We start from the raw sequence: 13,619 nt of genomic DNA on the forward strand, positions 1-13,619 counted from the left end.
AAATGACCGCTGAACATAAGCTGTGTGAAGCGGGACGGATCCGTGATCAGTTCACAGGAGGGCGCGTCGTTTCCATGACTAAAACAACCCCACAGGGACTTGAGCAGGAGCTTGTTACAGCTCCTCGTGGCTTCATTGACACAGATTTTGGAGGGGTCGAGCTGAATGCCCTCGATCTCAAAATAGTCCGCCACATATTTTGCCTTCTCAGCCTCCGTTTTAACATGAGCCGGGTACCCCGATGCCTCCTGTTGACCCTTGAGAAAGGTGCCGACATATCCCTTAAACAATGTGTCCGTCTTGTTGGGGAAATGCCACACCTCTTCAATGGACACCATCAGATACCCTTTTTCAAGGGCTTGAAGCTCCATGGATACCCACACCCCGGCAGCTGTCTCTCCAGGTCACCGTGGTGCACAAGCAGCAGACTGGTTCAACGCCTCGGCACACGCCCTACACAAGGGAAACGTGAGTTTTCCGTGACATCTGTGGGGGAGGACAGGATGGACCAAGTCTTTTGGGGGGAGGACCACACATTTTACAAAGCCAAAGTAATTATCGATGGAATCAAAGTGCTCAAAGATAATCTGTGGATGGCCAACGGGGTACGGCTTGGTGCTTTGGACGGAGAGATACAGACTCGTAAAGTCGTAGTACCTGATTTTCTCGCCAGCACTAGCATCGACGGCGTGGTACAGCTTCCTCGCACTGGTACGTGCCCCAAAGAGCGCCTCTCTGGGGTTTAACTGTTCCCGTTGTTTGGCTGTTGAGGCGGACCGCTCAGCCGGTGTGTAAGCTCCGTCATACGTCAAAGCGACTGTGTCTCGAGGTAGGAACAGCGTTTTGAACACCGCCATGCAGCTCAAGGCCCAGCGTGGTGTACATGAAGGGATCTAGCTGAGTGCACTGCATGAAGCTACTACAGTAGGTTGTGCACGCTCTCCGCAGGAGTTCAACATCATTGACACAATAGCGCCCGAGCTCCACCTGGAAATCAAATATCTCCTCACGCATAGTGTCATACCAACTCATGAATTTGGCCTTGTCACTGTCCATCATATCATCATACCCATAGTATGAGGGGTCAGTAATTACACATAGTGTTCATGTTCTGGTGTTAAACCGTGTGGGAAACAGCCTTTTGTCAGATCCTCAAAGCCCAAGGCCTCGGGTGTTTTTGACAGACGATGGGGAGAAAACTGAATGAGTCGATCCACCGCTGCTGGTATGTCTGATCATACATCAGGACGACACGGCTCCCCTCATGGTCACACTGGCGTGATACCCTGTTTGACAAAATACTCCAACAGGATGCAATTGTCAAAACCAGATGCATTGTGGGCTATGAAGGTGTAGCCTTGGTATTTGGGCATTCTGTACCGCTTTACAAAGGCATCAACACATTTTAATGTTGTGAAACAAAACCTGTGCCCCTCAAAATCCATGGCACACACAAAGTTGGCCTCATGCTTCCCGTGCGAAACCGTGTCTCAAAATCAAACAGGATATATTTGGTCTGAGCCGGTTTCTTCTCAACTGGTTGAATAAAGCAGGCATGCTCGTCGTCGCTTTCCGGCCGAGGCTCCCCGCAGCGTGAACAACGGGGGGCGGCACAGGTGTGTTTTCTTTTGTTAACCTTGTATGTTAGACGACAAGCGCCACAGCATTTAATTACGTTACAAGTTATGAGGTTATGAACTACTCCAGGCTTTTTGTGTTGCTCAAAACAGAATTGTGATCTACAGATGCGGTTACAGTCCACACAGGTCAGGGTGGCTTCAGCGTGGGCCCGACACTCTGTGGTGAAACACACACTGCACCTCTGGGAGCAGTGGTGACGCAGTATCACATTGTATGTCTGGTAGCAAAAGTTACACACGTATCTTGCCCCGAAAAACCCACGCTTGTTTTCGATCATGTAATAATGATCATTGTGTAGATATAACCACACTGTGCGAGGCTCAGGAGCGTCATGGGTCTGGAAACACACTAGTGGGTTAGGTCCGATGCTTTGAAATACGATAATCTTTAGACTCAAAAGTCTTTCAAAGATGCCAATGTCGGCGAGGGAGACGGGGTGTGTGATGTCAAAACCAGCGGCCTGTTGAAACCGTACGGCATGGGACAGTTTATCAGGCCCTGATGACTGTGGCTGTATATAATGGGCCAGGCAGAGCGCAAAGCACAGATTGTTGCCCTGATTATCCGGACAGAAGAGAAAGCGCCCCTTTTTTGACAGGATCTGATCACGAGATATACCGCCTAGTTTTAACCGCGCCCCCACACCCCCACTTTGGTTTCGGGCAACTGTGACAACCAACTCCAACGCATCGTCGGCTATGGAGTCGTCGTTGCTCTGCAACATTTGGGCTACTTGCTCAAGAAACAAGTCCACATTGTATGAATCGTTGGCATTTAAGATGGTTTGCACATCGCTGGCCAGCGACGGTCCACGCAACACAACGTTCAAAACGCTACCGCGAGGGGCGCCGTCTACAGCTTGCTCGATTACACCCACTACGGATTCTCTAATCATCTCCGGGACCCGTTCGATGTCATTTAACTGGATGTTCCGGACATCAACCCTCTGTCGTAGCTCAAAAGCATTAAATATGGGGATATCCCTTGATATCCTACTTCGCCTCCTCTGATGGTTGTCCAACACCTGATGGTTGTCCAACACCTCCCTACCTACATGTATACAGCCCAGGGGCTCCTGGGGTGAATAGCCCATCATGATACACTCTAGATGTCGATGCAACAACTGGGGCTCAACAGTCACTTGCATACCCTCGGTGCTATCCAGCACTACATCAACATCACATACCACAGACTCCCCGTCATCCACAACAGACATCTCAAAGTCCATGTCACACCAATTACTGGCACTGACACCATTCATCAAGCCTGATTGAGGATCCTCGTTCACACACACTACAGTCTCCAACCGACTATTATTAGAAACAACAAGCTGTGCAGGTCTCGGTGCGCATAGGGCTGGATACTCAGCATCTGGGTTCCTGGCTGGTTCTGGTCCTCCACAATCATCTCCATCAGCTTCTATTTCCATTGGTTCAGTTTGTCTTTGATGAAGCGGAGAGGACTGAGCTTCCTCTTCAGCTTCACTCTTCACAGGAGTGAATGAGAACTTGAGACCAGCCTCCAGCCCTTGAAGCTGCTCTCCCTCCTGACTGGTCCAGAGTTCCTCCTGTTCCTCTTTAATGTGGGGGGGCTCTGGGTCCTCCTGTTCCTCTTTAATGTGGGGGGGCTCTGAGTTCTCCTGTTCCTCTTTAATGTGGGGGGGCTCTGGGTCCTCCTGTTCCTCTTTAATGTGGGGGGGCTCTGGGTCCTCCTGTTCCTCTTTAATGTGGGGGGGCTCTGGGTCCTCCTGTTCCTCTTTAACTAGGAGGGACTCTGGATGCACCTGGTCCAGACTGAAGCTCCAGACCTGCTGCTCAGAAGGAACCTCTTCTTTAACCACCAACAGCTGCTGGACGTCTGTGGAGAATAGTAACATACATTTATACATCTTACGAATCTCATATTAAACTGTTAATTGTTTAAGAGGTTTATCACTGAATATTCTGAGAGTTAGTTGTGTATGAGAGAAGCATGACCTCTAAATAAAAAGAACATTACATATCAAGTAGCAGACACTTTTATCCAAATGAACTTACAATAAGTGAATTCGACCACGAGTACAAACTCAGAACAACAATAAAGAAAGTAACAGTTCTCCAAGAATGCCAAACACTAAAAATAATACCATGAGTAATTCCATAAGTAATGATATAAGTAATGCCATAGTGCAGGCCTATTTAACTATGGCCCGCAAGACTGCCTGCAAATCAGTATAGCTTGGTAAGAAAAAATAAAACTGACGGGCACGCCTCTTTTATACATTGAGACATCTAACCCAGAGCCATTGAGTTTCACTGTTGCCTCAACCAAACCTGTATGGCTACATCTTTATGTTACGCACCCGTGTTGGTTGCCGTTGTTACACCCTACTGGTTTTCAAACCTACTGGTTTCATGCAAAGCGTTGTGTTCTCTTCACATCTGCAGCGGGCTCTGTCTCGCTCACCAGATTCGTCACACATTCACAAACATATTGCTGGAGATCTTCAAGCCACCGTTCATATCCATTTGGGCGATTACGATTGTATAAGTGAGCAGTGCATCACAGCCACGGATGAAGAAATACATTTTCGAAAAAATAAAAAGATCGCCCGACCTGGTTTCGATCCCTTTCACGCAAAAGGAGTCTGCACTCAAAGACACACAGTCTGTGTGCTGCGCCACCAGATATTAGTTTAATCTCAAGTCATTTATATATTGGCGGCTGTAGCTCAGTGGGGTAAGAGGGCCGTCCTTCAACCGCAAGGTTGTGGGTTCGATCCCCGCTCTCCCCATTAGTTGCATGTTGAAGTGTCCTTGAGCAAGGCACTGAACCCCCAGTTGCTTCCCGGGCGCTTCACCGCAGCCCACTGCTCCTTAATAACTAAGGATGGGTTAAATGCAGAGAACTAATTTCCCCTTGGGGATTAATAAAAGTGTATATTATTATATTGATCCATTAAGTCACATTTCTTATGTTTTCATGGGAACAGTTTGGTTGAAGGGATCTGAAACAACTGGTTACCTTGAGCGGATATTTACACTTTGAAACATGTTTATAGTGATGCTTGTTCGCAACACTTTTGCCACACAATACCGACGCATTTTCGTGTGTGACTGTTTACCTGTGGAAATATACATTACTGTTTTTAATTTTTAGCCATTATTTGATCAATATTCTGTGCGGCCCTCACACCCCCCGTGATTTTCTTATTCGGCCCACTTGCTACTGAAGTTGAATAGCCCTGCCATAGTGCAATTCAAGTGCCATTGAAATGCTTATCTGTTTTTATTCAACGTAGTTGGAAAAGATGGGTTTTTTATTTTCGGCAGAAGATGTAGAGACTTTGCTGTCCTGATGTCATGCGAGCAAATGACAGAGCTGAGATTAGTCTACAGAGTGAAAAGGAGGGGACCCAGGACAGAGCCTTGAGGGACCCCAGTAGTGAGAGGAAGAGGGGACCCAGGAGGGAGCCTTGAGTGACTCCAGTAGTGAGAGGAATAGGGGACCCAGGAGGGAACCTTGAGGGACCCCAGTAATGAGGGGAAGAGGAGACTGTACTAAAGGGTTAGCAGTCTGTCAGGACCACTTCAGTACTCCCATAATGTCTATCCCCGCCATAACAAGCACCCAATACTCAGCCACAAGGCAATAGTGATCCACGGGACCAGAGACACAAAATTAGGGGTGCCCAGATCCAACAGCTGACAGCGAACTGTATCCACCGAACGGAAATGTGCCACAACCACTAGTCACCAAATGCTTCAACTGGAGACTAAAGAGACACTGAAAAGGAAGCAAGGGTCTGGTGGGGCAGGGTAGATGATGATGACATCACACCTCTGCATGACACCATCCACCAAAGGAGACGTTGGTTCAAAGTCCTGCATCCGTACTCGCCACCAGGGGGACCAACAACATTGTACTTTTAACGACTCCCTGATACAAGATCTGAGATCCTGGAACACAAGAGAGGTTTGTGGAAACCCAACTGTGAAGGCTCGGGAGATCTATGCAGAGAAGCAAGGAGTAGCAGCGGCTGTTGAAGGACACCAGAGTTGCAGGTTGTATGCACTGGTTGACACCTCAGCTCCACATCAGTGTTGGGCCAGAGTGGAGGCAAAGAGAAGAACAGTGGTGAAAGCAGGGGTTGACCATCAGTAATACCATCAGTAATACTACAAGTAACACCATCAGTATTATAAGTAATACAATAAGTAATTCCATGAGTTGTAACATAATACAATAAGTAATACCATAACTAAGTGCCAATCAAGTGACACTGAAGTGCTAATCTGTTTTTATTCAAGGTAGTCGGAAAAGATGTGTTTATAGTTGTAGACTTTCTGCTGTCCTGATTTCAGTGGGGAGCTCGTTCCACCAATGAGAAGCCAGAACCACAAACAGTCTTTTTGTTGAGTGATTGTACTGAGATGTAGTACAGTAACAATACAATATGTACCTGAGATGTAGTACAGTAACAATACAATATGTACCTCTGATGTAGTACAGTAACAATACAATATGTACCTCTGATGTAGTACAGTAACAATACAATATGTACCTCTGATGTAGTACAGTAACAATACAATATGTACCTCTGATGTAGTACAGTAACAATACAATATACCTCTGATGTAGTACAGTAACAATACAATAGTACAATGTAGTACAGTACAATCAGTACCTGTGAGATGTAAGTCTAATAAATTAGCATGTTTAAAATTAGCACTTAGAAACATAAGAATAGAGGCAAAAAATCGGGCCGAAGACCTCTGGAGAACAACTCCACACAATGTCGTGCTGTCATCATAAATTACACGATTATTCTACTCTCTGCCCCACTATCAGGTTAACGTGATAAACAAAGAGAACCCACCTGCTCGTTGCAACCGGACTTCCGGGTTGAACACGGCGTCCAGCAGCTTCCGGTGCCGCTCGTTCTCCTCTTTTAAACTACACAGTTCCTCCTCGTACTCTGCGATCGTTCCTTCAAACAGCCCGCAGATCTCCTGCGCAGCCGCAGTGAGTCGCTGGTTGACTAAACCTCTCAGCATTTGGGCTTTAGACATGTTCACGAGCTCAGAAACGTTTCCTCCAGACAGCTCCGTTAAAAACGCTCCAATCACTCGGCGCTCGGTGTCGCTCGGCTCGCTCGGGTCCGTGTATCTCCTGCTGGCACGATGACGCCGCGAGCTCCGCAGGACACGAGGACACAATCCGGACGTTTCCGATGAAGCGGAACAACACAGAGTCGCTCGCACAGGGTCACGTGGGCATCGTGGGCGATGAGACGCGCCGTTTAGTCTCCAGAGAGTCGCTGCGACTCGCGCCGTGTGGCCGAGTTCCGTCTCCGTCTCCTTCCTGTTGCCACGCGACGCGAGCTTCGTGAGTCTGAGGTTACACTTTCTACAAAGTCCACTTCAACACGTGTGTCCGCACATCCGGGCTCTGGTGGGCAGCGACGTGTCCTTTGTCTCGAGGCTTCCACGCGAGGCGCCAGGAAGATGTTTCGTGAAGCGGATGTCGACGCGCTTCCTTCTTCTTCTTCTTCTTCTTTTGTTTTAGGCGGCTGGCATCCAAACTGGTGCATTACCGCCACCTACTGCCTTTCTTTGCGAACTAGAAATATCGAGCACTTTATCCCCTCAAAAATAAACTAAACTAAGAAGGGAGCCCTGTCAACTTCAGTGCCCTAAATTCTTCTCTTCAACCCTGTCTCCTTCAGATACTGCAGCACCCTTCCTGCCCCCAAGGATAATGCGTCCCTCAATTGCACCTCCTACTGCCAGCCTCCTCTTCAACCTGCCTCGCTCGTTTCTACATTTCTGGCAATGCCACATGACATGATCCACCGTTTCTGCTGTCTTGCAGTACTCGCACAGTCCGGTTGGGTGTTTTTTAATTAATTGCATTGTTTTGTTTAGCTTTGTATGTCCAATCCTGAGTCTACTCAATATGTTTTCTTCTCTAGTGCTAAATATTGTTGTCCTCCCCTTGTTAACCTCCTTCTGAATAGTATACAGATGTCTTCCTGTGCCTCCTGCCTCCCAACTGTGCTGCCATTCCTTAATAATGTTTATTTTTATGAGTGATTTAGCTTCTGATTTGCAAAATAAAATATCCTTCTTGTTCTGACATTCCAATGCTTGCTTTGCTAGTTTATCTGCTGCTTCATTTCCCTTTACCCCTCTATGTGCCGGCACCCACATGACTGCTACCAAAATACCCATATGCTTAAGACGGAAAAGTGCTTTGTGTATTTCATTGATTAAGTCCTGCCTGCTGTTAGATGAGAGTGATTGTAAGGACAATAATGTTGAACTGGAATCCGAACAAATGATGACCTTACTGATCTGAACCTCCTCCACCCACTGTAGTGCTGCTAGAATGGCCAATGTCTCGACTGTATCCACCGACAGATGGTCTGACGATCTCCGTTTGACTTCATCACGAAAAGATGGGCTGGTGACCGCAAAACCGGTTCTACCTGTACGAGGATCTTTCGATCCATCCGTGTATGCCGGAGTAAATGATTTATATGTCGTCTTTAGCCGATCCTCCACCATTCCTGCAATATTATCAATGTTTTTAAGTGCTTGGGTTTTGTTCAGAGTGAGAAAAAATGTATCAACTAATCCTGAGGAAAATAACCAAGGAGGTGTTACCGATAGCGACACGGTAGCAGTGAATTTGATCTGATTCAACCCCATCTCCCTTGCAAATTGTCCACGACTCCACGCAAAGCAGCCCCGTTTGTCCCTTTGGCTTTCCCAACACGGCATGAGCCCCTTTGTGGTTGGCTGCTTGTCCACGGAATGCCCTTCAGATTGGCCCAATAGCTCAACATTAACTGTTTACGTCTCAAATGCAGCGGCATCTCACCCACCTCCCCCTGGAGAGCAGACACAGGACTTGTTCTCAAAGCCCCACAACAAAGTCTCAGAGCCTGAGATTGCACCACATCCAACTTTTTTAGTGTAGTTTTTGCCGCAGTTCCAAACGCTATACACCCAGAATCAAAAACTGATCTCATCAGCGCAATATAAATATTCTTCATTGCAGGCCTGCTGGCTCCCCATTCCGACCCGGTTAGACACCTCATCACATTTAAAATATTTTTACATTTCCTAAATATCATCTGAATCTGCTCATTCCATGTTAGCTTATCATCGAACCACACCCCAAGAAACCTAAAAACCTTCACTTGTTCAATAATTTGCCCATATAGCTTTAGCTGAGTAACCACTCCTCTCTTCCTAAAGCAGATTGTTTTAGTTTTCCCCACAGAAAACTTGAATCCCCATGCATAAGACCATCTTTCCACTTCATTCACGGCCTCTTGTACCTTCCCTTTAATATGGTTTATGTTCTTCCCCCTCTTCCACAACGCTCCATCATCTGCGAATAGGGATCGTCCAATATCACTCTGAACTCGAAGGAACACATCATTTATCATGATGGAGAACAGTATTGGACTGATTACACGACCCTGAGGTGGACCATTCTCCACCGGGTATCTTCTCGATAGTGCTGTCCCAATTCTGACTTGGATAACTCTGTCAAGTAAAAGTCTTTAATCCAATTGTATACTCTGCCCCTATTCCCATAATATTCAACTTAATCATCAACCTTCCTTCCAAACCATGTCATATGCCTTTTCCACATCAAAAACACCGCCATCACTGACTCCTTATTTACCTGGGCTTTTTTTGATTTCTGTCTCTAAACAAATAATTGGGTCCATAGTTCCTCTACCTTTCCGAAATCCACTTTGATGAGGTGTTATCATTCCCCTGGTCTCCATATAAAAGCTTAATCTCTCGGTTATCATTCTCTCCATAATTGTACCTACATGAGAGGTTCGTGCTATGGGTCTATAATTTGTTGGATTTGATGAATCTTTGCCCGGTTTCCTGATTGGAATAATCACAGCTTCTTTCCATGATCTAGGAAGTCTCCCCATTTCCCAAATGTAATTATAAAATGATACCAATTTCGTCATTGCCAACCTACCTAAGTGCTTCAGCATTATATAACATATTTCATCCTTCCCTGGTGATGTCAATCCGGCTCTTTCTGTCCCCCTTTGAACCTCTTCCAAAGTAAATGGGGCATCCATTGAACTATTAGTATTGTCTCTTCTTTCCAGAGCACCAGGATGAGCCGACCGTGTCCTTTCCCTCCCTAATGTACCCTCTCCTGTAAGGTTGGCAGAGCTGTGGATTTCTGTTCATGCTTTTGCCATCATCAGAATCAGAATCAGAAACAGTTTTATTGCCAGGAATGTTTACACAAACGAGGAATTTTTTTTGGCGGAAGGTGCAACATTTGGACATGACAAACAAACAACAATCAACACGACAGAAAGACAACAAATAATGTGAAAGTGTTTGGGTGTGTGCTTCAAGTGGTGTGTTTTTAGTTAAAGTGTAAGTTACACGTGTGTTAAAGTTAAAGTGCATGTAAATAAAGTGTGTGGAGGAGGCATCATGTTAAAGTGCATGTTAAAGTGACGTGTGGAGGAGGCCTCCAGGAGGGAAGAAGAAGGAGGAGGGGAGGAGGAGTGAGGAGGAGGAAGAGGAGGGAGGAGGAAGAGGAAGGAGCGGGAAGAAGGAGGAGAGAGGAAGGTGGAAGAAGAGGTGGTAGTCCTGGGGGTGACAGTCATTCAGTCCCGGGTTCCATTGATGAGCCCGACTGCCGACGGGAAAAAACTTTTGGTGTGGCGGGAGGTCTTTGTCCTGATGGACCGCATCCTCCTGCCAGAGGGGAGGGGCTCGAACAGGGAGTGTCCAGGGTGGGAGGGGTCAGCGACAATCTTTCTGGCCCGCTTCAGTGACCTAGAAGTGAACAGGACCTGGAGGGAAGGCAGATTGCAGCCGATAACCCTCTCGGCCGAGCGGATGATGCTCTGCAGCCTGCACTTGTCTTTGGCTGTGGCTGCAGGGTGCCAGACGGTGATGGAGGAGCAGATGATGGACTCAACGATGGCCGTGTAGAATTGTACCATCATTCTCCCTGGCAGGTTGAATTTCCTCAGCTGCCTCAGGAAGAACATCCTCTGCTGGGCCTTCTTGGTGATGGAGCCGATGTTCAGCTCCCACTTGAGGTCCTGGGTAATGATGGAGCCCAGGAAGCGGAAGGACTCCACAGCGTCGACGGGGGAGTCACACAGGATGAGAGGGGCGGGTGGGGCTGCATTCCTCCTGAAATCCACAACCATCTCCACTGTCTTCAGAGCGTTGAGCTCCAGGTTGTTCTGGCTGCACCAGGTCACCAGGTGGTCAGTCTCCCACCTGTAGGCGGTCTCGTCCCCACCAGAGATGAGTCCAATGAGGGTGGTGTCATCCGCGAACTTTAGGAGCTTGACGGACTGGTGACTGGAGGTGCAGCTGTTGGTGTACAGGGAGAACAGCAGAGGGAAAGAACACAGCCTTGGGGGAACCTGTGCTGGTGGTCCAGGAGCCTGAGACGTGTTTCCCCAGCCTCACGTGCTGCTTCCTGTCGGTCAGAAAGTCTGTGATCCACCTGCAGGGGGAGTCGGGCACGTGCAGCTGGGAGAGCTTGTCCTGCAGCAGGGACGGGATGATGGTATTGAAAGCAGAGCTGAAGTCCACAAACAGGATCCTGGCGTAGGTTCCTGGGGAGTCCAGATGCTGGAGGATGTAGTGAAGGGCCATGTTGACTGTGTCGTCTGCAGACCTGTTGGCTCTGTAGGCGAACTGCAGGGGGTCCAGGAGTGGGTCGGTGATGGTCTTGAGGTGTGACAGGACCAAGCGTCAAAGGACTTCATGACCACAGAGGTCAGGGCGACGGGCCTGTAATCATTGAGTCCTGTGATCTTGGGTTTTTTGGGGACGGGGATGATGGTGGAGGCCTTGAAGCAGGCTGGAACGTGGCATGTCTCCAGGGAGGTGTTGAAGATGTCGGTGAACACGGAGACAGCTGGTCAGCACAGTGCTTCAGGGTGGAGGGGAGACGGAGTCCGGGCCCGCTGCTTTGCGGGGTTCTGCTTTTAAACAGCCTGTTGACGTCTCTCCAGGATGACGAGGGTCGCTGAGGAGATGGAGGGTGCTCAGAGGTGTGAGCCCCTGATGGGCTGGGGGAGGTGGGCTGATGGTCTGTGGCTTGTTGATGGGGCTGTGGGGATTGTCTCAGGACTGCTCCATTGTCTTTCAAAGCGGCAGTAGAACTCATTGAGCTCGTCTGCCAGAAGCACATTGTTCATGGAGTGGGGTGATCTGGGCCTGGGCCTGTAGTTGGTGATCTGCCTGAGCCCTCTCCAGACAGAAGCAGAGTCGTTTGCTGAGAGCTGCTGTTGCAGTTTCTCGGAGTACAGTCGTTTAGCATCTCTCACCGCCTTGCTAAACCTGTATTTTGACTCTGTGTACAGGTCCTTGTCCCCACTCCTGAACGCCTGGTCCTTCTGCAGTCTTAGCTTCCTGAGCTCCGCTGTGAACCAGGGTTTGTCATTGTTATAACTCACCCTGGAGCTGGATGGAATACAGCTGTCCTCACAGAAGCTGATGTAGGAAGTTACAGCCTCTGTGTACTCATCCAGGCTGTTGGTAGCAGTCCTGAAGACATCCCAGTCAGTACAGTCCAAGCACGCCCGTACATCCTCCAGAGCCTCACTGGTCCACTTCTTGAACTTCCTCACCACAGGTTTGCAGAGCTTTAGTCTCTGCCTGTATGAGGGAATCAGATGAACCATGACGTGGTCAGAGTTTCCCACAGTTTGACCTGATCCTGATTTGTTATGCCGAATCTTTTATCATTATAACCCTTTAATTCCTGATTTTTTTTTAAAAATCTCATCAAAAGTCCGGTCCCTACCAACGTATTGTCCTTCCCTTGTCTTCTTTTCAAAACTCGCCAGAGAATCAAATCATTATAAATTCATGAGAAAAGTTTCCCGGCCCACTGTTTAAATCACGTACCGGCCCAGCTTGGTGAAATTCTCCACCTTTTTTTCCCCATACGGGCAACTAAAGCCTCAAACCTTGTAAAGTTATCCTACCGGAGGATTTTTCTTCCCCGGTTCATTTCAAAAAACCTGGAGAGAAAATTTTCAACTTCTGGGGCAGCGTTTCCTCCCCCCCTATTTAAAAAAACCCGGTTTTCGTAAAGGAAACCGGCTTCAATGCGGCCGTCCTCCAAAACGGTTTCCCTTTTTCTCTTCTCTGAAAACCAAAAACCCCCCAGGACCCCCTTTTTTTATCCAGTCCCCCCCAAATCCCCCCCATCTGTTTTGGGGGAAAATTTTTTTCGCAAGACTCTCTAACACCCCCCCAAAACCCGCCACAGCCCCCCTCCCCACCCCCTCCCCCTTTCCCCTTTTTTCCCCAGATTTGTCATTAACTAACGGCTTTCAAAAAAACCCCCCCCCCCGGGGGTTTTCCCCCCTCCCCCTAACACCTACCACCCCCTTTTTTCCTTAACCCTTTGGGAAAACCCCCCAAAATGTACCTCCCATTCCCAAACCCCACGGAAAAACTCACCCTGACCCGGGTTTTGGGGCCCCTTTTCCCCCACCCAAACCTTTTGGCCCTATTTCCCTAAAACCAGGTCGGGGCCTGCTCCCCCCCCCTTTTCCCCCTTCTACTCCCAAACCTCAATCCTTTTTGGCCATTTTTTTAAAAACCCCCCGTAAAATTCCTATGCCCTCCCCTGGGGGATCCTTACCCAGGGCCCGCCCCCTTTGGCCCCCAACAACTTTCCCCCCCTCCTTTCCCCTCACACCCTCCAGCAAAATCCTTTAAAGTTGGGGGGCAACCCATTGGATTTTGGAACCCCTTAATAAACCCCGGGTCCTTCCCCAAACAACCTAATCATTAAAAAAGGGGATTGTGGTTTTGGGGGAAGCCCCCTTTTCCCCCCCGGTTGGATTTTTGGGGGCTCCACCCCCCCCAATCAATCTCCCCCCCCCCCGAAGGCCCAGAAATTTTTTCCTGAAAAATTTTTTAAATTAAATTTTCCCCCCCGGTTTCCCTTGTTTC

This window comes from Pseudoliparis swirei, chromosome 11 (genome assembly GCF_029220125.1).
Source record: "Pseudoliparis swirei isolate HS2019 ecotype Mariana Trench chromosome 11, NWPU_hadal_v1, whole genome shotgun sequence".
Lineage (NCBI taxonomy): Eukaryota > Metazoa > Chordata > Actinopteri > Perciformes > Liparidae > Pseudoliparis > Pseudoliparis swirei.